At 42.1% G+C, this 23661-nt stretch overlaps 1 long non-coding RNA gene across 2 annotated transcripts in view; it reads right to left on the bottom strand.

Moving 5' to 3' along the window:
* Window positions 1-1331: 1331 nt before the first annotated feature.
* LOC118173371 overlaps window positions 1332-23661 on the bottom strand; it is a 76424-nt gene continuing 54094 nt past the window's right edge. The window contains exon 5 of one of the 2 annotated variants that reach the window (XR_004754160.1): window positions 1332-3052. This is a non-coding gene — a long non-coding RNA (uncharacterized LOC118173371). Of the gene's footprint in view, window positions 3053-9508; window positions 9905-23661 lie in introns of those variants that run through there. The other variant, XR_004754161.1, reaches the window with a different exon arrangement.

Below are 23661 nucleotides of genomic sequence, written 5' to 3'. Positions count from 1 at the left end.
CTGTTAAGAAAATATTGACCTCACTGAAATGGCATTATCTTAGCTGAACAACCATCTCACAATCTTTCCTCTTCCCAGAAAGGCTGCTTTTACTTGGCAACATTTTATTTTTTATTTTTATCAGGAAAATATGAGCACTCCAAAGTTCTATATAAGCTTAAAGTACAGTGTGATCCTTGTGTCCAATGGTTGCAAAATAAATCATTTTCTCATCATTTTAATGAGAATTTATTCATACTGAGTAGAGACATTGTACACAAGACATAATGCAAGCATGCACGAGTGATTAGGAATGTTGCCTCATTTCATAAATACATTGTAATTAAACAAATGTCAGCAGTTCAGTCTTGTGCAGAGATGATCTGACAGCCGGTGAGAATTTCAATTGCACAGTTCAGGGTAATTCTGGGATCTTGTTATTGTTTGCAGTATAATTTTTTTCTTTATGCATTTTACTCTAACAACCTCTTAGCAAAATTGTACTCGTCTTCAATAAATATCAGCTCTAATAGGCATGGATGTATCATTATGAAGCCTTGTTCTGCATCACAAGTGAACAAGGTGAGGTAATCTTATTGACCACTTTCCAGACTAGAAACCCAGGTAAAACACCGATACTTCTGAAGATATTCAAGTCACAGTCTAAAATATTCACTGTCAACTGGTTCTCAGGGCAGCTCTGTCCCCAGAGGGAGAGCAGTCTTTGCTGACCTGCTTTAAATTCTTCAGCTCGTTGAAGCTGGCAGATCACAGGAACTCTAACAAAAGGCCATATTCCAGCACTATCAGACATCAGGTGAGAAATGACCACAATGCCTTTTCACAACGGAATTCTCAATTACACATGACAGCAAGGCTCTGAGTCTCTGTGACTGTTAATGCAAGAATTCACGTAGGCCAGCTAGCAGAACAGCAGACCATGGTCAAACTCCATCCACAGCAAGACCCTGTGTTGCTCACCAACCAGCAACATGCATTGGTATGTAGCCCCCTAGGATATCCAGACTCTGAACACACAAAACCAAGCAACATCCAAAAATCCCTACTCACTTGCTAGCTCTGCAAGCAGGACCTTCTCCTCTTCCTCCTTCATCTTCACGTTCAGACCCAGAAGTCCCCACTCATAACTGGAGAAAATCTCTTCCTTGCCTGACCCTCACCTTGCTATCAGCTCCATTCCCATGCTGACTGGTTGTTAATCACAGGGCAACACAAACGAGATCTAAATATGCCTGACAGAAAAGCCCATGCCCAAATCCCTGTTTCCTTTTATCACAGTAGTTTGAAATTGTTAACAGTAGTAAGACATCCAGTAGAGAAAGGACTCTGTATATAACAGCATTTTTTTTATTATTATTATTATTTTTTTTTTTTTTTTTTTTTTAACCAGGAACATGAGAGTTAAAGCACTCCAAGCAACCAGCAGCATTTTTTTCTGAGCAATGGCTCAATATAACCATTAGAGAGTCTGGATATACAGGGAGCAGTGCAGCTCTGTGCTGCCGTATGGTGCCCATCATATTTGTCTCCTCCTGCGCTCGACTTTCTTGTGCAGATAAAAGAACAGTTAGCAGCTCTTTGTTATATAAATGTCAGCCAAGGCAAACAGAGTGAAAAGTTGGTGGTCAGGTGTAGGTGGCTGAACATTGCTAAAAAAGATTAGGTACCTGAAAAAGGAATGGTATTTACCAGCTGCATAAGGTGTTGGGGAAAGGTATTGTTCTCACAAAATGGCTTGAAATAGGTTCCTTTTGTTTCCCACAGGTTTCCAGCTTGGCAGGAAAGGAACCCACTGATCTCCACAAGACAAAGAAGATCCTTGAAATATTTTAAAGCTTGGCTGAACCCTCACAACCTCTTCCACAGTGTTGCTGAGCGATGCTTTTGTGCTGAGATCAAAATTGCAGAAACACAGCTTCCTTACAGGAGGTGAAATTGGTCACAACCAACTCAAGCATCCTACCAAACTCCCCAGTTTCTCTGAAGAAGATTTATCAAGTGTTTGTAATTATAAGTTGCCTGCGCTGCAAATCGCTCCAGAAGACAGTGGAGCTCAAATGCCTGCTCTCAATGTCACAAGTCTCCAGTGAATTGCGAGAAACCTCAAGCACCTTCTGTGCAGGCCTTCAGGCAGGATAAATTACAATTGCTCCCTCCAGACAGTGGAGCTATGCTGATTTACATTATAGGAAAATCTGCTCCCTTGCATGCAACAAATTTAAAGGAAAAAATAGATTGTCTCGCATGCCCCTTATCTCTGTCTGAACTCTCTAGTTAAAATACATTCTTTGATTACATCTTAGAGACTGGTTTGAGCTTATTTGTGTTTATTTGGTCATGCCATGTCCTCTTATATGAATGTGCAGCAATGGCAGCTGCAGAATCACTGCAGTGGGGAGCAGATAAGAAGCTGCTGAGTGCCTCTGTGTCCTGTGGTTTTGCTAAGGACCTGATTTTCTGGGTAGCGTGATATACCCTCCCCTGTCTATGGGCTAATGGCCCAGTTCTGTGCAAGTAGTCAAGCAGTGCGCATACCCATCCAGGACAGCTTTTACACTAACTCAAAAACAGGACCAGTGTAAGGACTGCGACAATGTGTGTTTGCAGGACAAGTCACGACTGCGCATTGTATAACCACTTGGGATTCTGCATATAGATGCTGGAAAATGCAAGCATCAGTTCTTTTTTTGAATGGGCCTCTCTGGGGACCAGCCAATTCACAGCCTGGATAGACTGCTCACTGGTGGCGCGTCTTGATCAATGGGTCACATTTCTTCTTTACATGTCATTTAATTCCTTACCACGGCTTATGACTTCCCAAAATCCGATATAAAAAGAATGCATCTGCATAAACATGAACGCTTGAATAAGTACCTCAATAACATCAGGCGTCAATTCCTCACCATGAGGATAGCTGGTAACTAATTAAAAGCTTGAATGAACAGATGAGCCAGAAACCATCCTCACACTTTGTTGAGCAGCTCAGGAGTCAGGCTGTGTAAGGGAAGCTTTGATCCCGAGTGCTCCAGTACTAGACGGAGGGAGCTCATCCCTGGAGAAAACAAGAGCACAACACTCAGATCTAGTCCCTTATCATGCTGACAAGCTGTTGCCTCCTCTGATGATCCCTTGGAGATGTGGAAGGGCCTTTCCCAGCCTGAAAAGGGGCAATTTGGGGCTTGGGTGTTACCAGAGCCAGCATCCTGCTCTGCTGAGCAGAGCTCCAGAGCAGTCCTTTAGGACTACATGGCAGTGGGAGGAAGGCAAAGCATCTCTTTAGTTTTGCAAAGTTCCACTGTGGAGAAACACAAGGTTCCTATTTGGCTCCAGAAACTCTGCACGAGCTGCCACCAACAGAGGTGAAGGTCTGGCCCTACAAGCCCCATTTCCATGATCATCATATTTTTGCTGCTCTTTGGCACTGCTTTTAGGTCAGCCCTTCTTAAAGATCATTGAAGCATGACACTTACATTCAAATGACTGGTTTGGCAGGCAGAGGACAGCACAGGTTTTGGTGCGTACCATACGAGTTTGTGCTTAGCCACTGTGTGGCAGAAACCCGACCTGAGGCCAATTCACCTCTTATTCTAATTAGCAATCTGTGGGCTGTCTGCACATGCCAAGAATCACATTTCACATCACAATGCAAACCTAACCTAGAGCCCGCACAGGGGGGTTGTACCAATTTTAATTAAACCAGTCTCCAGAACAACTCGACTACATTTCTTGTGTAGGCATGCCCAAGAAGCAAATGGATTGTAAAATTACTTGTTCTCATGTATTATCAATTTCATGTCAACAATTGTTCTTAAGCCCTAACTTCAGGAATCATGTTATTGACCAGGAAATTCAACTTTTATATTTGTTGTAATCCTTTATTTCAAATAAAGGCCAAAAAATAAAAAATAAAAATAAAAATAAAAGAAAAAAAAAAAAGAGTGATATTCTTGAGTCCCTACTACTCAAACTTACAAGTAAATTATCCAACATGAATTGTTTTTCCTTTTAAGAAGTAATTATTTATATGCCAGTCCCATGATGTGCAGGAGCTGTGCCTAGTATTGTTGGAACACATAGGTAAGCAGGATGAAACTAGGAAAAAAAGGAAAGAATGCCCCCACACCCAGCATCCCTCACAAGGAGGCTGAAATCCCTCCCTACTAAACATGATGACCAAAAACTATCCTGGAAACATCTGTGGTGCAAACACAGCCACAAGTGCAGTGTCTCTATGGCACAGGGACATCAAGGCTAAGCTTGTAAAAGGGCTCCTGCCTCCTGGTAGGGCTGCTACCTGCCCACGTGCTCCTGCAATTCCTCCTCCTGTCTCCTCCTGCCTACAAGCTCACCCTCATGCTGAATGGACACTAACCCCATACCGGACAGAGGGAAGAGCATCCTGCCCAGCAGTGGTGGAGTAGCTGCCATCCCACCCTGAGACTGCTAGCACAGAGTTAACAATATCTGTTTGAGCTGAGAGTGTTTATGCTTCAGCAGTTCCATTAATAGGTATTAAATAACGCTCCTTTAAGCTACAATGCTGCTGCATAGGGTTTCAGCTTCATCTTTATGGATGCCTTGTCATAATTTCTAGAATTATAGAACTTCCTGCCATGCACCTACATATATCTGCAAGGTTACAAAATAGACAAAGATTATTTTTTCTGCCCAGAACTAGCAGAAATGACTTTTCATTAATCAGGATCAGACGAGATGAAATTAAATCAATTCTTCTCCCTAAAGTTTGAGATACTCAAAGAGGGAGAAACCAACTCTTCTCAACCCTCAGCTCAGGATCTGTAAAATGAAAACCCAGCTCTGAGTACCTTGCCTCTGGAAGGAATTGCCACAAGAAGGATGCCCCAGCTACTTACCACCTCTTTCTGCCACCTTTCCCTCTTTATGCACACACAAACACACACATGCATGCTCTTTTATGCAAACTAAATCTCCAAAATTTGCACTGGCTGGACACCTTCCAGTAGGAGAATCAGAATGTACTTGGCAAATTCAAACCTACAAAATGCTCTATTCAAGTTCCTTTAATCTACCAATTTGAGAAGTAGACAGTCTGCCTCCTCATGTCTTCACCATCAAACTTTTACAATCTTCTGAAAAATCATTATATTGAACTCATTATTCTCTTGCTCACATGCTGCAGGGAAGGGGAAGTTGGTGCTTCACATTAAGGCTCCTACAGACCTGAAGGTTGCTCTCAAGGTCTCTTCATGTACCTATTATTATTTCATTACTCTTGTACATAAGTGCCTCAGTCTTCAGTGTATCTGTCTTTTTCAGGAACTTGTGAAGCCACTATCGCCACTTTGACACCCAGCTACCACTGACTTTAAAAGGACCTAAATGCCTAAATACCACTTTGTCCTCAGCCCCCAAATAAGGTGCTGTGCTTCCAGAAGAAATATTTGCACAGAGCTGGGAATACAAATCCCAAACTCGGGACCTACCATAACACATTGGAGCTCGTGGATCTTCTTCCTGCCCAATGAAAAGAAACTCTGTGGCCACAAAGCACTTCAGAAAGACTTACGTGCAACACGTAATTCCTAAGACACCTATGATAGACCATACTGCCAGATGATTCTCCACTTCCCTCATTATGTCATTCACTTATTTCCGAATATTCAACCACAGTCTAGACTATGTATTTTTTCTTCTACCTAGCACGAGTCAGTCTCATTAAGCATCATGTCTGACAAGACCATCCAGGATATACTGTATACCACATTCCTTCAGGCAATCCCAAATTTACCCAGAGCAGGTGATGAGGAGGCATATCTCCCATATGTGGAAAAATAATAATAATAATAATAATATCTCGTGGACTATTGAGAGGTACTAGGTGTAGGAGATGTACTTATGCCTGAGTAGGACAGAAGAAAATAGGCTTCATTGTATTAATGCAAAATTCAGACAGCATACTCAGTTCAGGATTTCCACTGACCCAGAAACTGAGCTTAGATCTCTTAGGCATCACTTCTGGTGTTTGTGTGTGTGAATCATCCAGAGCAGAGCAGGGGGCTGGAGAAAAGCCATGAGTCTGCTGCTGCTCATGCTGAAATCGATGGATGTTTTGGTAAAAATCTCTCTGAGAATCCCTGAGCACAGCGAGATGCTGTTTGCATTCCCAGAGACGGCATGCTCCATGCTCAGCAAGGCTTCCTGAGCACCTGTCCTCACACCCATTTATCTCTAGCTGACATTTGAGGGAGGCTTTTAATGCTGTTAGAGCCTATTCTGCCCAGCCCAGAAGCATCCAGTACAGTTCTCAGAGTCTTCCACATGATAAATGGGAAACTTGAAAAAACATGGGGGAGGCACATCGGAGCCCAATAAAACGAGATGACATCCTCTGCTCTGCAGAGGCCAAGACAGATTTCTGACTGAGCTCAAGCAGCAAACCGGTATGATAAAGGAGCTAAAGCAAGAGGTTATGATATGCTTGAATCACTCCAGAGAAAGCAAGTGCTGTGTGTAACTAGGAAGATAAATAATCAGGCAGACAGAGTAGCACTGCCCCCTCACTCACTTAAATCAAAGCAGCTTCTTTTGCCACTGCTCCTCCCACTTGGAACATGCAGCAGGGAAGTTTAAAAGTTGGCCTTGGCAGGAAAAAAAAAAATAGAGAAGTTCAATTCTGAGGCTGGGAGGTAAACTCGCAGGTAAGAGATGCCTCTGCAGTTGAGCTAACAAGGGGTCCTGCGGCCATGCTCCCCTAGACGCAGGAGGCACAGCCAAAGTCAGCAGATATTTGCAGCAGGTTTCTCACAGAGCCACCCAATGCCTGCAAACATTTACTGCCCTCACACAGACCTTGGCTTGGGGGATAAGCAGAGCCAGGCTGCCATCTCCCCAAGGTTTAATATGGGCATGACCAGCACACAGTAGCCAAAATACAGCAGCAAACTCCACGCAGGCATGCTTGGTGCAAGCCATTTTTTTCAAGATGCCCGTGGCAAGATGTCTGATTCGCTGGCTGGATCTGGCCTTTAACTGACTGAAGCTGCTGTTCAGCAGCCTGAATATGACCCTCAGTGGGATTTACATTCTGCCTGAAAAGCATTGAAATCAGAGGGCCGTGTGAGTATGTCCAAGGTCAGCTTTCCCTGTAAGTAATACACTGCACCTCAAAAGCAACTGCATGTTGCTATTATTTGAGAACGTAATTGAACTCAGCTGTTTCAACTGCAATTTCCATACAATGTGCACTGTACTTTGATCCCAAGTTGAAAAAAAGGAATAAATAATCCTGTTTGAACCTTGACTTGACATTGCACTTGCTATGCAAACACCCTGCCTGCAGACTGCACCCTCCAAGGTGGAAAGAATGTGACACACCAGCACATGGGAAGAGTTGCTCTTTGATATTTCTGCCCTTTAGCTCCCAGCATCCAAAAGCCATCTAAAAGCTCACAAAGCAGGTAAAAACTTGACAAGAAAAATCTGCTTTGGTCTCCCACTGCATTCATGAGAGGGAAGACTGAAAACTGCACTTCTGACAAGGGGAAGACACTTAATGGTAGAAAGAAGATTTTCAACTCTTTTGCATCCTCTTGTTGGTATTTGAAGCCAGCTCATCTCATGCAATAAGGAGCATGCAATAAGCTCACATGCAATAAGGATTTTTTTTTTTAATTATTATTAGTAATGTAGATGAAAAGCAAGTTTAAAAAATGCATCCTCCGCATAACATGCATGATTGAGGAGGACTACCTGTGAGAGAGAAATTGTGTCCTTCACATGCTGCAGAAACATCACAGCAAGAATACCAAGGAATGGGAAAAAATGTCCATGCACATAGGACTCCAGTGAGCAACCTGCCTGTGGGCCTGTGTGATCCCACGATTTTCACCATCACAGGATCACAAGCTTCACTGAATTTATACCTGCAGCACTCCCACGGGTTACAGAAGTGATGTTTTTCTCCACGTGAAAGCAAAGGCAGAGAAAGCCCCAAAAGCTTGCGGCAGGTCTGAGAGATGAGCCCAGCTGTAAGCTAGTTTAGCTACCCGAGCATCCTAGAGGAAGCAGTCTGGAAACAGGAAAAAGAAATATAACTAAAAGGGTGAGCAAAAAATCAACATTATAATTCCATAATTCCAAATAACTCCAATAAAATAATTTTACCAGCAAAATAATTCCAAAAGTACCAGCAACAAACTGGGGTCACAGCTTCCATAGCACATCAAGGGAAACCACATATAGCACAACTGCAGAAACAGAGGTAAGGGACCAGTTAGGCTTAGCAGCATGGAAAGCGCTGCCACAAGGCACAAAGGCAGTGATGGGACAGAAACTTCAACATTTGCATGAAGTTGTATTTAAACATTCAGCTAGCTTTGATCTGTTACTCTTGCAAAGAAGCCATTCTTAGGAGTTCTTCTGATCTAATCCCTGTAAACTGCTCTGTTTACCCTGCTACATGCCTACTACCTCACTGTTTCACTGACATCTCTTTGCAAAAATGCATCAAGCAGTTGCCACGCACATCTGGGTGCATGTGTGTCCATGAGCACACACAGTGTTCATAAAAGACAAACGTGTACATGCTTTTCATCTTTGCAACCAGATCATTGATTCACATGAAGAAACCTTATGTCCTTTTCATCTTCCCCTGTGCTTGTCTGATTTCAGCAGAACCATTCCAGAATTAAATACTGTTCATTATAAGGGAGAATGGCAAACTTCAACTCTGAGCGTGCAAATATCCACTCAGAACACACCAAGGGATTCAGCAAGTCTCTACATATGCTTCCTCTCAGCATGCAGGTGTAAGATTTAAAAATCCATATTTTTCTCCAATAAACTTAAAAACAGCTATAATATCGAGTACCAAAAGCACCATCTGTGCTCCACATATAGTGGTGATGGTTTTTTTTGGAGCTGATGCTGTTTCTTGGTATAGCTTGATCCTATTTTGTCAATCGCTTCATGAAAAGTGCAAAGAACCCCTGTTGTTCCAAATGTGTCTGAAACAAGACGCTTTAACAAGTACATACACCAGCTTTTTGCTTCTTTAAGGCATTATAGTGTTGACTCACATACATAGTAGCATTTTAAATTGTAGAAGTGTTAAATCCAGACACTGAAGTGCTCCACACATGTTGGCACCAATTGACTGGAGATTGTTGTGGCCAGCACAAAGCAAGAATTGAAGGATCTGAAAAAGACAAGTGCTTACAAAGCTTTAATTTCTGTGCTGTGCAGGCAGCACCTCCTAGGTGGCCATCTCCCCTTTACTGCACCCACCACTAATACAAGAAAGACCAGTCTAAGCATTGCTCTCTGATGCCAAAGCTTCTCTGAAGCCCACCATGAACATTGCTGTTGCCAGTATGTCTTGACTAGCTCTTAGTCAGTGTCGTTAGTGATGGACGTGGATGTCAAATTCAAAGCCTGACATACCCCTGTCTGGTGTTCCCCTCCCTCACTTTTCCTCTGCTATAATACGTAACTTAACTCTGGATCTGCTGCCTCTCCCCAGAGCTGCGTTAATGCTATTCCTTTTACCTGCCCTATTTAGGGTAACATCAGCATCCACCTTCCTTCCTGGAGATGCTGCAGATATATCTCCATGCAAAATGCTGGCAGTAAGGGCATGGGTATCAACTTCAGATCTGCAGCTACCAATAAGATATTTGGTATTTGCTTTGACTCATAAGCCATCATGTGGTCAGAAAGCCACTCTATAAGCAGCACCAGTGCAGACCTACTCCACTCTGTACCTTGGTATATGGCACCTGCTCCTTTTTCAATTCCTTCCTTCTCTCTCTTTCTCTATTTCATTCTTTTGTCCCTCAATGTCTGTAAGCAGAAACCTTACCAAATGTTTCTTTACAGATGGTTTCCATTTGAAGTATTCAAGTAGTTATTCTCAGGGAAAACACTGATATGGAAAAAAAAAAAAATGACAAAGATATTGTAAGTGAAAATCCAGGTTACAACATGGCACAGAAACAGTATTTCACCAAAAAAGTTCCCCAAAAATATATTCCCAGAAAGAAACAAACTCTAAGCAAGTTCCTTCAGCAATGCAGGCCTGAGTTCCCTTGTCATCCTGTGGTTGGCTTCCTTTTTCTTCCTCGCTTTTATCTTTCTGGTGGAACACAGCTTCATGTCTGCAACTTTATTTCCAGCAGAAATGCTGTATCTCAGCAAGACCTGTGTCCTGCTCTGTAGATAATGTCTCTTTCTCCACCACCCATAATATTTTTAACCCAGATGAACCAGATGGCTACCATCACGTAACCTATCATCAGATAATATTGCAAGGGAGCACTTTTTAGGAATGCATCCTGACTTGCCTTCTTTAAAGGTGTTTCTCACCATGACTTTCTACTTAAGCCAGCATGTTAAGTGAGCTAAAAGTCACACGGTGCAGCATTTCATCCACCAGCTAATATCACACATGTCCAATGAAAGTTCAGATTTATTTCTTTGATCTAAATCCATTTGTACAACCTCCCTCCTGCTGTACTGCTTGAGACACTCCTGAAGCTTTCTCCTCCAGGTAAAAAATGCTGTATGAAACAAGGATGTAACTACAGACATCAAACTACATTCTCTGCTGATATTAATCAGCATAATTCCACCCAAGCCATTATACTTTTGCCAGCTTACACCAACACAAAATATGACCCCGCATTTCTTTTCAGACTGTCACTAGTTAATCACTTTGAGTGACCATCATTCTATTCATATTTGCTAAAGTTCATAGTCACTACTTAGCACCATTGCTTGAACGCTGATTTTTGGGTACCACAGTTAGCAATATATCTATTTCTTTCATTATTCTTTGCAAACATCAAAAAGAGAGAATAGAAATGATTTACTAGTGAAGCATATTAACATTTAAAACCAATGACCAATTAGGGATTTGAAAATGTCTGAATAGACCCACTATTCAAAATGCCATCTGGTCTCCTGATTATTCCTTCCATGTACTTCCTCATGACAACTACACAAAGGAAGATTAGGACAAAAAAATTCTTCAAAAGAAGATCATTTTTACTGTACTTAGCTGCTGTCAGTGTTGGGCAGCGTAAGCAATCAGTTGCCGAACAAAAATGCCTGAAGTAAGGTTACTGAATTAAACTTTTCTTCCTCGGCTTTCTTTTTACGCTCTTTCCAACCAACATCTATTGACTTGCAGTGCAAAGCGGCAAGCATACACCTAAAGCTGTACTCTAAATTCACCCCTATTATCTTTGTGTTGACACTTCATCCTAGAAGATATATGCTGAGCTCCAGGTAGATCATTTGTAACCCTTATAATGATGATGGCAACAAATATAGCACAGTGCCCTCCAACTGACACCGAATGGATACTCAATGCTTTGCTATTTTGCGATGAATAAATTGGTTGTCAACATATGCACGGTAGCAGTTTTTTCCCCAATTTAATGATCATACAGCCATGGCATAGCAGATCTCTATGTATTATAATGATCTGGAAAGCTTGATTGAAAGATTTGGAGAATGGATTTCAAGCCAAAGTTCTGGTTGCCCTGGAAAGCAGCAATATGAATTGATTTCTGGGTTGGAGAGATGCTGCACAGCAGTTTTACCTTCCATAGGGGTGACCTTCATTAAAATGCAGTTACTTTCTCAGAACAATAAAAGCTCTCTGATGAAGTGTGTTTTCAAGGATACCCAGATGCAATACCCACACCTGTCCATAAATTGGGCATTTGTCCTGCCAGCTGGGTGACTGAACATGCAACTGTTTAGACAGTCAATATATTTCAAGCAAAGGAAACATGCACTGAGGTACCCAAAAGCCATTCTGCAGCAAGTAAGTTTATGTAGAGATTATGAGACATTTCCCTTCTTCGATACAAGTCTTACCTAGGAATACAAATAAAAGTTATACAATCTGTATAGTTCTACAATCTGTATAGTTCTATCTGTAGGCAGATTGCAGGGGTGAGCATTTGGATATTAGACCAGGATGCTCTGAAGACTGCAGGAAAGTAGATAATCTCCATGGAAGAGCGGCTGTGACCAGCATCCACATCCGCTCCAGGTACCAGTGCCAGGACAGCCCCCTCTCAAACGCTGAGCTCCCTGCCATGAGGCAATGGTGCTGAAGCCTTCAGGGTGGGCAGAACAGCCACCACTTGGTGCCTTGCCATGTTTGAACAATAAACTCGGTGGAAATTTTTCACTAAAAAAGTAGGGCTTTTAACAACTAAAATTTTCATTTGTGGTTTCTGCTTCTTTAATGTCTTTTTGCATTTTTCTCTGGTATCCAATCTTAATTCAAGTTGTTTTTTTTGTTTGTTTGTTTGTTTTTCCCTAACTAATCTACTAATCTGAGAATGCTTGATGTCAAATTTCAGGTTTACTTTTTCAGCAAAATATCACTGATTCCAGGCCAAAAATAATGAAAAGAAAAATAATTAAAAAAAAAGGACACCACTGAGTCCCATTTCTGTCCCTGGCAGACAGTAGGAAATTGCCCATGACTCTCTGGCAATGCCTTCAGTGTTGCAAAACTCCTTAATCCCAGTCCCCTGCTAACCAGAATTAGTGGAACAGAGAGGCAAGTAGCCCTTTATTGATGTTAACAATCTTCATTATGAATTTATATTATGACTACTTTAAAAATTCACAGAAAGTATTATATTTTGAACACCAAAGACATAAAAATACTATTGGTGGGCTGATAATTATAAATTATGTATTAAATTTAAGATTAATCCCTGTGCAAAAGGCATGATTGTTTGAATCTGGGGTTTGTCCCACAGAGATGTTTGCAAAGAAAAACAACAATTGAATTATTATCCCATTCATCTCATCCACTGTTAAGGGGAAGAAAGTGGTTTAACTTCTTTCATTTTGCTGAACTCTGGGCATTTTTAACCCCTTCCTGCACCCCGGCATGTGTGTATACACATGTACACACACACACTTTTGCACTGAAAATGGGTATATTCCCTTAGTGCTTTGTTTACCTTTTTCTACTTTACTGGAGATAGGCTTCTTTGAAGTCTGAATTTCACCTCTAAGGCTCTCACTGTTTTGCTCTTTCTTAATTCTTTCCAGTCAGGAGAAAGTCAAGCAAATGAGTCATTTTCACCTTTCTTTAGTTTTACCAATGGGAAAAAAAAAAAAAAAAAAAAAAAAAAAAAAAAGGACTAAAGGACTATAGCTCTACTCTGGAGTATTTCAACTAGCAATTAACTGTGGTATCTTAAACTGATGAAAATTTGGTTCAGTGCAACAGCAACACCATGCGACATTATTTCACATTCTAAGTACATTTATTTCTTTCCAAATTACACATGTAGGCCTTGAAATGTCTCACTTTTTTTAATTAGTTTCTCATACCAGATGGGATGACATGAGTAAGAGCAAGCATTTAAAATTCATGTTCAAAACTTTTTTTCTGTAGAAGCCTATCATGTTGTCTAATTACTTGTCACCCTCTCTAGCCATGGGAAGGGGAACCCTCCCTTTTGGGGACACAAGCAGTCATTAGAGAGACAATTCACAAGACTTTGAGGAAATACTCAGTACCTTGCAGTGGTGGAGGCTTCACTTGGATTCATTTGTGTTCAGTTACACAATTATAAGAGAATGACTTCTGCTTTCAGACCAGCTCCTTTGTACGTCCCCACAAACATCACCTCTTCTGGCCCAAGGCAATAGCACCAATAGAGGCAGATGAAGCCAAAGTAAGTCAAGCTATTTAGCTCAGGCCAGAGTCTGAGCAGACAGAAGTAGGCTGCAATCATCCTCCTCTTCCTCTCTCAACACAGCATTTCAAGAGGCAGCTCAGCAGCCATTCTGCATTTTTTCTTCTGCCTTAGCTGTGGCAGTGAAGTTTTGAAACTGCTTGCAGCTCTTATTATATTTCCATACTTTTTCAAATTACACACTTCCCTTTGAATACAATATTTGCTTTAAATATTTGGAGAATGCAAATTTCTTTATTTACACATGCCTGAAAAAAACTCTGGCTGTGCTGCGTTCCCTGGGTAATTCAGTAATTCTCGCCAGCCTCTTTTCAGTTAATTACTCTGTAAGACTCCGTCTAGTGAAAAATGAATTCTGCCCAATTCTTCTCCTGGAGAAAAAAAGAAAAAAAAAAAAAAAAAAAAAAAAAAAAAAAAAAAACATGCAGCAAGCAGCAAGTAGGACTAATTCTTGCTGCAACAGAGCAGTGCACGGAACAAACACAGCATGTGAGACAAATCAATACTGTAATCACCAATGCAACCAATCAAATGAAACTCCAGGATCAATCAATACTGTATCTTCCCAGATGACAACTGTGTAACAGAAGCTTTTAATACCTTTCCAAGATAAATCTCTTCCTACTGAATGTGAGACACAATTTGCCAGTAAGTTCTGTAGCTAGGGCAGGATTTTCCTAGACATTAGAAAGATTGAAAATTAAGGCAGCCAAGCCTTTTTGCATTTGAAGGGATCTCCCTGACTGCCTGTCATTCAGAGACTTTATTTTTAACATAAATCCTTCCTGTTCTCAGATTACAAACCAAACAATGCAAGTCCTTCACTTTTTGCACTTCAAAACAGATCAGTTTGTGATTGAATTGTATCTCCCAAATTAAACACTTAATAGGCAAGAAGCTCTTCTCTACCACCATGCAAAAGTAGTTTCAGGGATGATGTAAATCACAGTTACCAAGGTGTTAATGTTCACTTTAGAGGATCATGGTGTATGTACTTACTCTGGAAATGAAACCCATCTGTCTCAGCACTGTGCAATGATTAATAGTTTTTTATCCCATACCGTGTCCATGATGCAGTGAGCTATTAGCCCCCTCTGACAGAACCAAGACAAGGGGAGATTAAGGGTGTGCCTGCACAGAGAGGTGCAGCCAGACACACACTCCTCTGCCCGTACTGGCTGGGTGTGGATCTGCTTGGGCCTGGAAGCTGTGAACACACTGCTGTGCTCAGGCTGTGCTCAGCCAAGCCTCTCCCCAGCACACCACCATCCTCAGGGCCATCCTCTGCATGGCTTCTTCCAGCAAGTTAGTGGTGGAGGGGGAAAGCAGTCCAAAGCCTGAGGAGTCACTTCACTAGATCATCATTCCTCTCCCTCCATCTGATAAGCTACAAATTAAGTCCAGTGACTGCAAGCCAATGCCTTGGGGAAGAGGAGGAAGGGAGAACATCGAAAGGGCACTCCTTCCATCCCAGGACTGGGAATGGGCCCCAGGAAATCAAGGGGCCTGTCATATGAGAAGAGCAAATTATAGGCCTGCTTGTAGCAGGAGATCTTCTAGTTCACTGCTTTTTAGTTCAGGAAAAAAAAAAAAAAAAAAAAAAAAAAGCAGCGTGTCATAGCTGTGAGTTCTCCCTATTTAGAATGTCTTGGGATGAGATTAATTCAATATATGTCCTTAAAATACACCTGCAGGTCTCCAGCCAGGCTTCTGGCACTTACTCTGTGAATTGAACTTCATACCATGCAGAGGTCTCTCTTTAGAGCAATGACGGGCACTTGGAGAACTACATATTGGAAAAAAGCCTGTTATAGCAGCTGTCATTAAGGAAGGAAGAGGGAGTTCCCTTGGAAAGAAGCAGCTGAAAGATTAGTTCTTTGATTAATTGATTTTCTAGCCATTAAGGACCTTTCTGCTCCTCTCACTCATTCTCCTGTGTGAAAAGTCAGGGGATTTTCCCAGAGACTGCCAGGGCTCTGCTGGAGATGCTGCTGTGTCCATGGGGACAGCCATCTGTCCAGATGCTGCCAGGCTCCAGAACAGAGCCTCAGTCTAGACAGGGCCAAATTTCAGAGCCTGCAGACATTTCATTTTCAGTTTGGCATCCCACTGATTCCATCAGAAGTGCTGCCTGGGAAGGCTGCACCACGGATCCTGAAGCAGGGTCTGGAACAGACAGCAATTCTTTCCTTAAAGCATTTCCCTCAGCCTTTTAAACAGCATGTCAAATGCTGTGGTTCCCTCTGCCCCAGAGACATTGTACCAAAGCTCCTTTTCCTTAGGAAGCCTTTCCAAGCCTCTGATGTGCACATTTTATAGAGAGAATCCTAAAATGAAAATGACAGTCCTGTGCACCACTCTATTCCTTAGCATTTTTCCTCTCTTCTTTAACTTTCCACTCCAGCAAGCGAAGTTTAACAGAATCAATTTCTCTATATGCTCAGTAAAATCCTCAGCAGGAGCCACTGCACTGTAGGTTCTTTCAGTTATTTATTGCCTGCCTCCTGCATAACACATATGTTAAAAGATGTACTACCAGCTTTGAAAACAATTAATCCTTTTATTGCTTAGAACATGGATGCTGCAGAAACACAAACAGCACCAACATGAACTCTGCAGAAGGACTGTGTTCAAATGGAAAGGATGATTTCAGGACACAGAAATACTTTACCCCATGAATGGCACAAAGCAGCTTTCTCTTCGTGCTCTCACTACACTTATTGTCAAGATCCAGGAAGCGATTCCCAGTCCCACCAGTAAGATCAGCAGACATTTTGCAGTTAATTAAGTTTATCTGCAAACTGCTGCAGATACCTTAAATTCCAAAAGTTTGGGTGTTTACCATTTGGGGCTGTACTCACCTGCCAGAGCATCGGCTGTGAGCAGGAGCTCTGTGCAGCCTCTCCCTGGTGAAGCCCTTACTGAACCAAGCACAGCCCTCCAATCCGCTCTCATTCTAACAAATCTGCAGTTGTCAACAACTGTATTTTCTCCCAAAGTCAGTCAGCTCTAATACAAACGTCTCTCACTTCCACTGACCTGTTACAGCAAAATGTTGTTTTGTACGCCGAGATGAAGCCAGGTCTCAGCATGTCAACCTAGATGACAGCTCCGCCTGAGCCTGCCCTGACCAAGGATGTTGGTGTTGCCACAGCTACGGCCATTCAGAGGACGTAAAACAAGTTCTCAACCCCTGTGGCCAGGAGAGATCTCCAAACACTTTGCACTTCTGCAGCAACGTTAGAAGCGTGCCCTGGCTGAGCTCCACTCAAAGCTGGCCACTCACCAACCACACAGCACAGAGGGCAGCTGCAACCCAAAACGCAGCTTGCTTTGAAACAGAAAGCCTGCGTGCAAGCACAAGAGCTACTGGATCTGCAAGAGGGGAGGCTGTCACAAAGCAATATCCAGCACAAGCCACCACAGGCTCAGGGCAGCTGTGAGAGACACCTGCATGTGTGACCAGAGCGGTCAGCAAGTGACATCCCTGTCCCAGAGAAAGGCAAACATCTCAATATGCTTGGGGGAAGCGTTAAGCAAACACCTGATTCTTGCTTGCTTGGTGTACTGTGCTATCAGATTTGCAGAGACGGTTGGACTGTGACAATTTTAACTCAGTCTCAATAAATCAATTTATCTGCAGGTTAAATCGATTCATCTTTCTTTGCCTTCATTTCTACATCTATAAAATGGAGATAGAGTCAGCAGGCTTTCTCTTTGGCAAAGTATTTTAAGATCATGACGAGCATGATATGAGAACTCGGGTTTATTATATACAGTTACCATGTGCACTTATGTTATGCCACTGTTCTAAATCCAAAACAAGGCAGTGGGAAAATTTCTAAATTTGCATTTTTATGCTGAATTAAGACAAAAACATATCCAAATGTTGGAACTCCCCTCCCCCTTTGGACTCCACAGCACAGACATCAGCCGTGGGCTCCTGTAAGGGCTGCAGCAAGGCCCTCGGGCAGTCACAGGAGTGGAAACCCACCTGGGCGAAAGGACACCAACAGGGTCTCCGGGGACATCATCTGTGGGGCCCTGTGACAACCCGTGGTGTGACCGACAGCTAAACCAGCACACCTTTGTCAAATTTCCCCAATTTAATACTAAACTAAGTTGAACTTTCCCAGCAGAAATCCTGATATCCCCCTCAGACCCATTCCAGTGAGGAACCAGCATAGAACCACTCTGCTCCAGGACTGCTGCAGCCTCTGCACACCGCTTGGCACCAAAATCTAGCTTGTCTGCCTTTAACCTTCTGCCTTCCTCTAATCTTCAAGTCCAGGCTGTGCCCTTTTTTTCCTCCTCTTCTAACTGGGGCAGCAAATGCTCCTCCTAGAATTTAATGGTATTGGGTGGATGAGCCCTTCATCCTGGTACTTACGAGGCTGACAGAGGTCTTACATCTGAGCACCCACAGCTGATCTGCTGCTCTTGAGGGTCACCTACTGCTTGTGCTCTTCTGTCAGCCGCCGGCTCTGCACAGCAGGCAGGGCTGCAGCTCCACACACAGCTGGGCCAGCCAAGTTTGACACGCTGCTGTAAATGCCTTTGTTCTCAGGGAACAAGTTTGCTTTTGCCAGCACTTCCATCCCAGGAACAAGAAATGCTGCATGAAAGCCCACCCACACCCCAAATCCTTTCCCTTTTCCAAGAGAATCACAGACCAATTCATCTCTGGCTGAGGCTGCTGGGCTGCAGGTTCATGGCTCAAAGCACTGCTCCATCTTCTGAGTGCTGTTCTCACATCCAAATTACTTAAAATTTCCTGGAGAGACCCATACTCCTCTCCCAGCTTTCACACCCACCCTGCCCTGGACAGAACCCCAAAAAACATTTGCTCTGCCTTTCCTCTCTCCATCTGTCTCTATTCCCTCAACCTATCTCCTGCTAGTCCCCCAGTATTTTTAACAAAGCTTTTGCCCTCAGCCCCAGCTCCTATTCCCAAGGACTTAGCAGCCCTTTGTCACAGCCACCAGTGTCCCAGGCTCTGCCATTCACTCACACCACCCAAAAGAGGCAGTCCAGCTCCCTGGAGCTCAAGGCTTCTCCCCATGCAGCCCAGGCTCCACGGGAACTGTTTTCAGCACTAAAAGCTGATGCTGTCTAAACAGCAGAAGCCAGAAAGCAGTGAAACAGAAATTTAAAAATAATGAAACAGCTTGGTAACACAATTCTCTACTGTGAAGTCCTCCAAAGCAGCAATTCACTGCTTGAATTATGGACAGAAGTGATTGCTGAGCAAATCTGTCCATTTCCAACAGAAAGGGAAATGCAGCCTATCTCTTTGGTTTTAGCTCTAGCCCCAGACAGCACCAAAAAATGCAGGTGAATGAGAGGAATGAGCAATAAAGGAAGCAAGGAAAGATACCCTTGCTGGGAATGTCATTGCCAATTTCTGTTTTAGTTTTAAGCTTCAGTTCAAGGTGCTTGTGACTATATTTGGCTCCCTTGAATGATGTCTAATACTTATATGAGTCTTCTGTAAATTCAGTTTGTTTCCAATCAAATTCTGTACACCAGCTTTGATCCTGAGCGAGGAGACCATTAAAGTCAACCGGAGTTTTTCTGTGGGTTTTTGATCCCATTCCCTAAACTCAAATATCCAAGTCAATTTCAGTAAAGCACTACCAGAGCATTTAGAGGGCAGTTTTACCTGTGAACTTCTATTGCCTACATTTCTGCTGCGCTGCCAGAACCTCAGACATGAAGAGTCTCCTTCAGTAAGGGATTGCTCTAGGAGCACAATTAACATTTCATCAGTCCTGCAGGAGCAGGACCAAACTCCACAGTCAGCCCCACAAGACAGCAACTGATGCAGGGACAGTTAACACCATCAGAACCAAGACTTGTTCTTACTGCTGAGCTCTGAAATTTGACCAGGCATTATCACAGCCACAAAATGGGGTGGTCTGCCATCCCCGCTGCTGCTTGATTCTCCACTCAGAAAGTCCTGTATGTCACGTGCTGAGGAATTTCTTCCATTTACAAATGAGTCCCTATTAGCTCTGATACAGGGACTTCTGCCACCCCCTGAAGCATGTCTAAGCCCAGCACCAAACTCCCACTGGCAGTTTTCTGGGTGGGTTACTAGAGTCAGAAAAATACTGCCAATACTGTGTGTGACTTACAAAGCATTATTAAAGCAATATTTTTTATGTTATTACCAAAGTCTTATACTGTTTTGAATTTGCAGTTATGGAGTCCGTTTTAAAGCACTTGATTATACTTTGAGAAGAAATAGTCTTACAGTACAAGTCATTTTCTCAAGTACACTCGAAGAAAGGATAGTCTATGGCTCAGTAAATACAACAGTCTGAAAAGTTATGAGCTATCAGACTAAGCTGAATTGACTTACTGATATTACCTGCAATGAATGAGTTTTAGATAGCCTCTCATAAATAGAAGGCTACAGAGCCTACGATTTTATGGATGTCTTGTACTTATCAATATATATGAGAAATGATGCTGTCAGGCTTTTGAGGGGATACTATGTGAACCACACCACTGTCAATTTAATTTTTTATGATTAAATATTTGGTGCTGTTAAAGGTTATTTAACATTTAATATAGCTGCTCTTCTACATAGCTGATAACTGTCATCTTTACATAATGCTGAGGCTGAGAATGGATGGGGAAGGCATATTTTTTAGAAGGTTCCGATTTTTTTTTTCAATTTACTGTTAGATTTGTTCCAGTAATAGAATAATATTGGGCGAGTTTAAAAGGCTTTCAATATTCCGATGTTCAAAAATTTAGTCTTAATGCCAGTTGCAGCTGAGCTCAACATTTGCTACTGAGGCTGCTGAATTTTCCTCTGCAGTAGAAAATCTCTCCCAGGTTGTAAGTGGGATGGCAGCTCATCCTGCAGCGGAGATCCTTGGGGATCATATTCAATCTAATCATCTTTTATATCTTTAAAAGAGACGTCATCTACTTAAACATCACATCCCTGTTTGATCTTTTTTTTTTTTTTTTGTACTTTTTAAGGTTCCAGTAGCTGAAAGAGATGAAAGACAAAACTATTTTTGTGTGTTTTGCAGCACGTATGCTTTGTGCAGTGACAGAATGCTGTCTAGGCTGGCACAAGCTCCTCCCCCCAGCCATCCTACAAACATTTTCAGATTTGAAAGAAAAATAAAAGTGGATCGACCCAGGCAGGTCATCACTCTTAATAAGACAACTCACGTGTATAAAGGTAGGTAGGCAGGCTTGTTTCCAAAGCTCTTGCATACAAAAGCATATTAAAGAAAGAAGTGTGAACATGAGGAAGGTGCCAGTTCTTAAAGTCAAAGAAATTATCAGTAAACTGCTCAGACTAAATGAAATGATCTAGTGCTATCACTATTTTTTTCCATTTGAAAACTGAGCATGTTAACTGGGCATCCTAAGCAGAGCCCAAAGCTATTCTTTGCTTCCTGTGCAATAACACATCAAAAAGATGGAATTTGTAAAACATCAGGAGGCAGAAAAGAAAAATGTTTCTATAATTAAAAATAAAAACAAAATGTATAAACAATAACAGCCACAAAACTTGAGTGTAGACACAGGTCACTTCAGGTCTTGATCTCTATTATATTTTCTGTCACGTGGATCCCTTTGTGGAACTAAGCCTTTATATTTTCTTCGGTGGCACTTATTACGGTACATTTACAAAGAAATCTTTTTATTGCTTTTCAGTGATCAAATTATTTTCTTGTGTAATAAAGCCCTTTATGCAGACTTCCCTTAGCAAAGTATTAATGTAAAAATACAAGCCTTCTTAAATCTCCAAAAGCTATCGTTTGATTTTCCTACAGCCTAAGGTCTTTGAAGGTACTGCCCTGTGTCCTGTGGCTACGGTCCCATCAGCTCATGTCTGGGCTTCACCAGTGCATCCCAAATGCAGGCATAAACCACTGCTTTGCAGCCTCTAGCATCTTATCAGTAACAAAGCTCATTAATTGTGAGGACGGCACCTCAGAAATGCGAGCAAAAGCATCACTTATCAGCAACATCAAAGAATCACATGGGTACTCGCTGCAGGAAAGCACGTTGATAACAAAACACCAAGATACCGAGAGCAACATGAGAGTCCTGGGCCTCAACTACGCACACCAGAACAGAGCAGCACTACCTTTCTGCTACCCAAATGGACACATCTTGCCTAGGTGCAATACGAAAATGGTGGACACACTTGGGTGGTGCTGCACAATCCTGTCGGCACAGGTGAAGTCACCTGTGGAGAAGAAAACCTTCCTTTGAGATGCACAGCTCAGCGGTCTTCTTCCAGCCTCCCTACAGACTCTGTTGAACATTGACTGGGCTGGTTTCACACACATCACGCTTTCAAACTTTACTCCACAGCTATGAGAAATAACAACATAAATTAAAAAAAAATAAAATAAAACCACGAAGCTGCTGCAAAAACACACACATGGAAGTGGGACCAAACCATCAACTTTAAATGGTGTCACCTCACAGACCAGGGAGAGCTCGCACTCTTCTGTTAAAATTGCTTACATCTCCTTCAATACAAAAGACTTAAAGCAGAGAAACATTTTAACCACTCTGAGCTGCTTCATTTTTAACCCCAGAGTCAAACTGAATCTGTGGGTGGTTGAATGAAAGGTTTTGTTGGGAACGTTTTTCAAATGTAACTTCCAATACACTTACTGATCCCTTTCAGTGCAATCAACCAAATTCAGATATTAAATGAAATAAGCATTTTTTTCCAGATATTCAAATATATTTTCTCCACCCCTGATAAAGTATATTTCATTATGGTAGGTCAAATCTGCAAAATAAATAGGGCAGAAATACAGATTTTCATATAAAAAAAAAAAAAAAAAAAAAAAGGTTTTTAGTGAAAATTCTCAAACACGTGAAAGGCCTACTCTATCTCTTTGCAGCAGAGGTAGGAAGGGCAGAAAATTATGACACAGTAATTATTATGATGGATGTTGAGCCAGTCCTTTATATTAGATACACTGCTTGTGCAGGAACCAGCACTACAGATTGCATACTTCACTAAGCAGGACACTCGAGATTATAATGGGCAATATAGATTAACAACATTAGGTTAAAGCAGGATAATTCTTCTTCTTTCTCATTTCAATTCCTTTCCCATGGACCAGCTTCTGCTTTAAATTTCCATGCTTCTTGCTTCCAAGACTTAATCTGCACATCAAGCAGGCATTTTCCATTTCAGGTGGTACATATTTGGAGGACGCTGATGGAAATTTATAAAATTACAATGTTGTAAAATCAGTATGACTAAAGAATCAGACCTATCTGTTGCTAATTAAAGGTGATGTTGTGTTTGCTTTTGCTGTCTCATCCAAACAGCAGGAAAGATTCATCTTACTCCAGGCCTGCATGAGAATGCAAGAGGAAAGCTTGTCTCTGCACCGTGTAAATAATCAGCACGCTGTTATAAGATGGCCTACTTATAATTGTAGCAATTATTTCAGTGTCGGTGTGAGACTGAGGCGGTGTAACACTGTGCACATAGGCAGGGGCTGAAATTTGTTCTATGCTCATCCCTCTCAGACATGGGTTGCTAACAAGAAAAAGGCCAAATTGTGTTTCAGTAATTATCTTCCCCACTGCAGCCCCACTCCTACTGTTCAGGGGAAATCAGCTAAATACTGTGAATACTGTGCAGAGCTCTGACTCAAATCTTTGTTGAACAAGGTGGATTTAATTTTATTTTTTTAAAACTTTTCCTCCCCTCTTCAGAAGAGGCAGCATTGAGTTTCTAAACCCCACCCAAGAAAGGTCTAGGTAGCAGACGTAAGTGCTGGGCAAACACAGCTTCCACCACACTTCAGCTAGCGATACTGGTCAGCATCGTCTCATGTTTCCACAAGATCCTACAGCACATTGTGGGTTTACACTGCTTTTAAGCTACCTGCCATAGCTAGGTGAATCTCCACCCCATAAATGATATGGAAGT

The sequence above is a fragment of the Oxyura jamaicensis genome, chromosome 12, assembly GCF_011077185.1.
Source record: "Oxyura jamaicensis isolate SHBP4307 breed ruddy duck chromosome 12, BPBGC_Ojam_1.0, whole genome shotgun sequence".
Classification (NCBI taxonomy): Eukaryota; Metazoa; Chordata; class Aves; order Anseriformes; family Anatidae; genus Oxyura; species Oxyura jamaicensis.
This window is presented reverse-complemented; position numbering and strand designations above follow the sequence as displayed.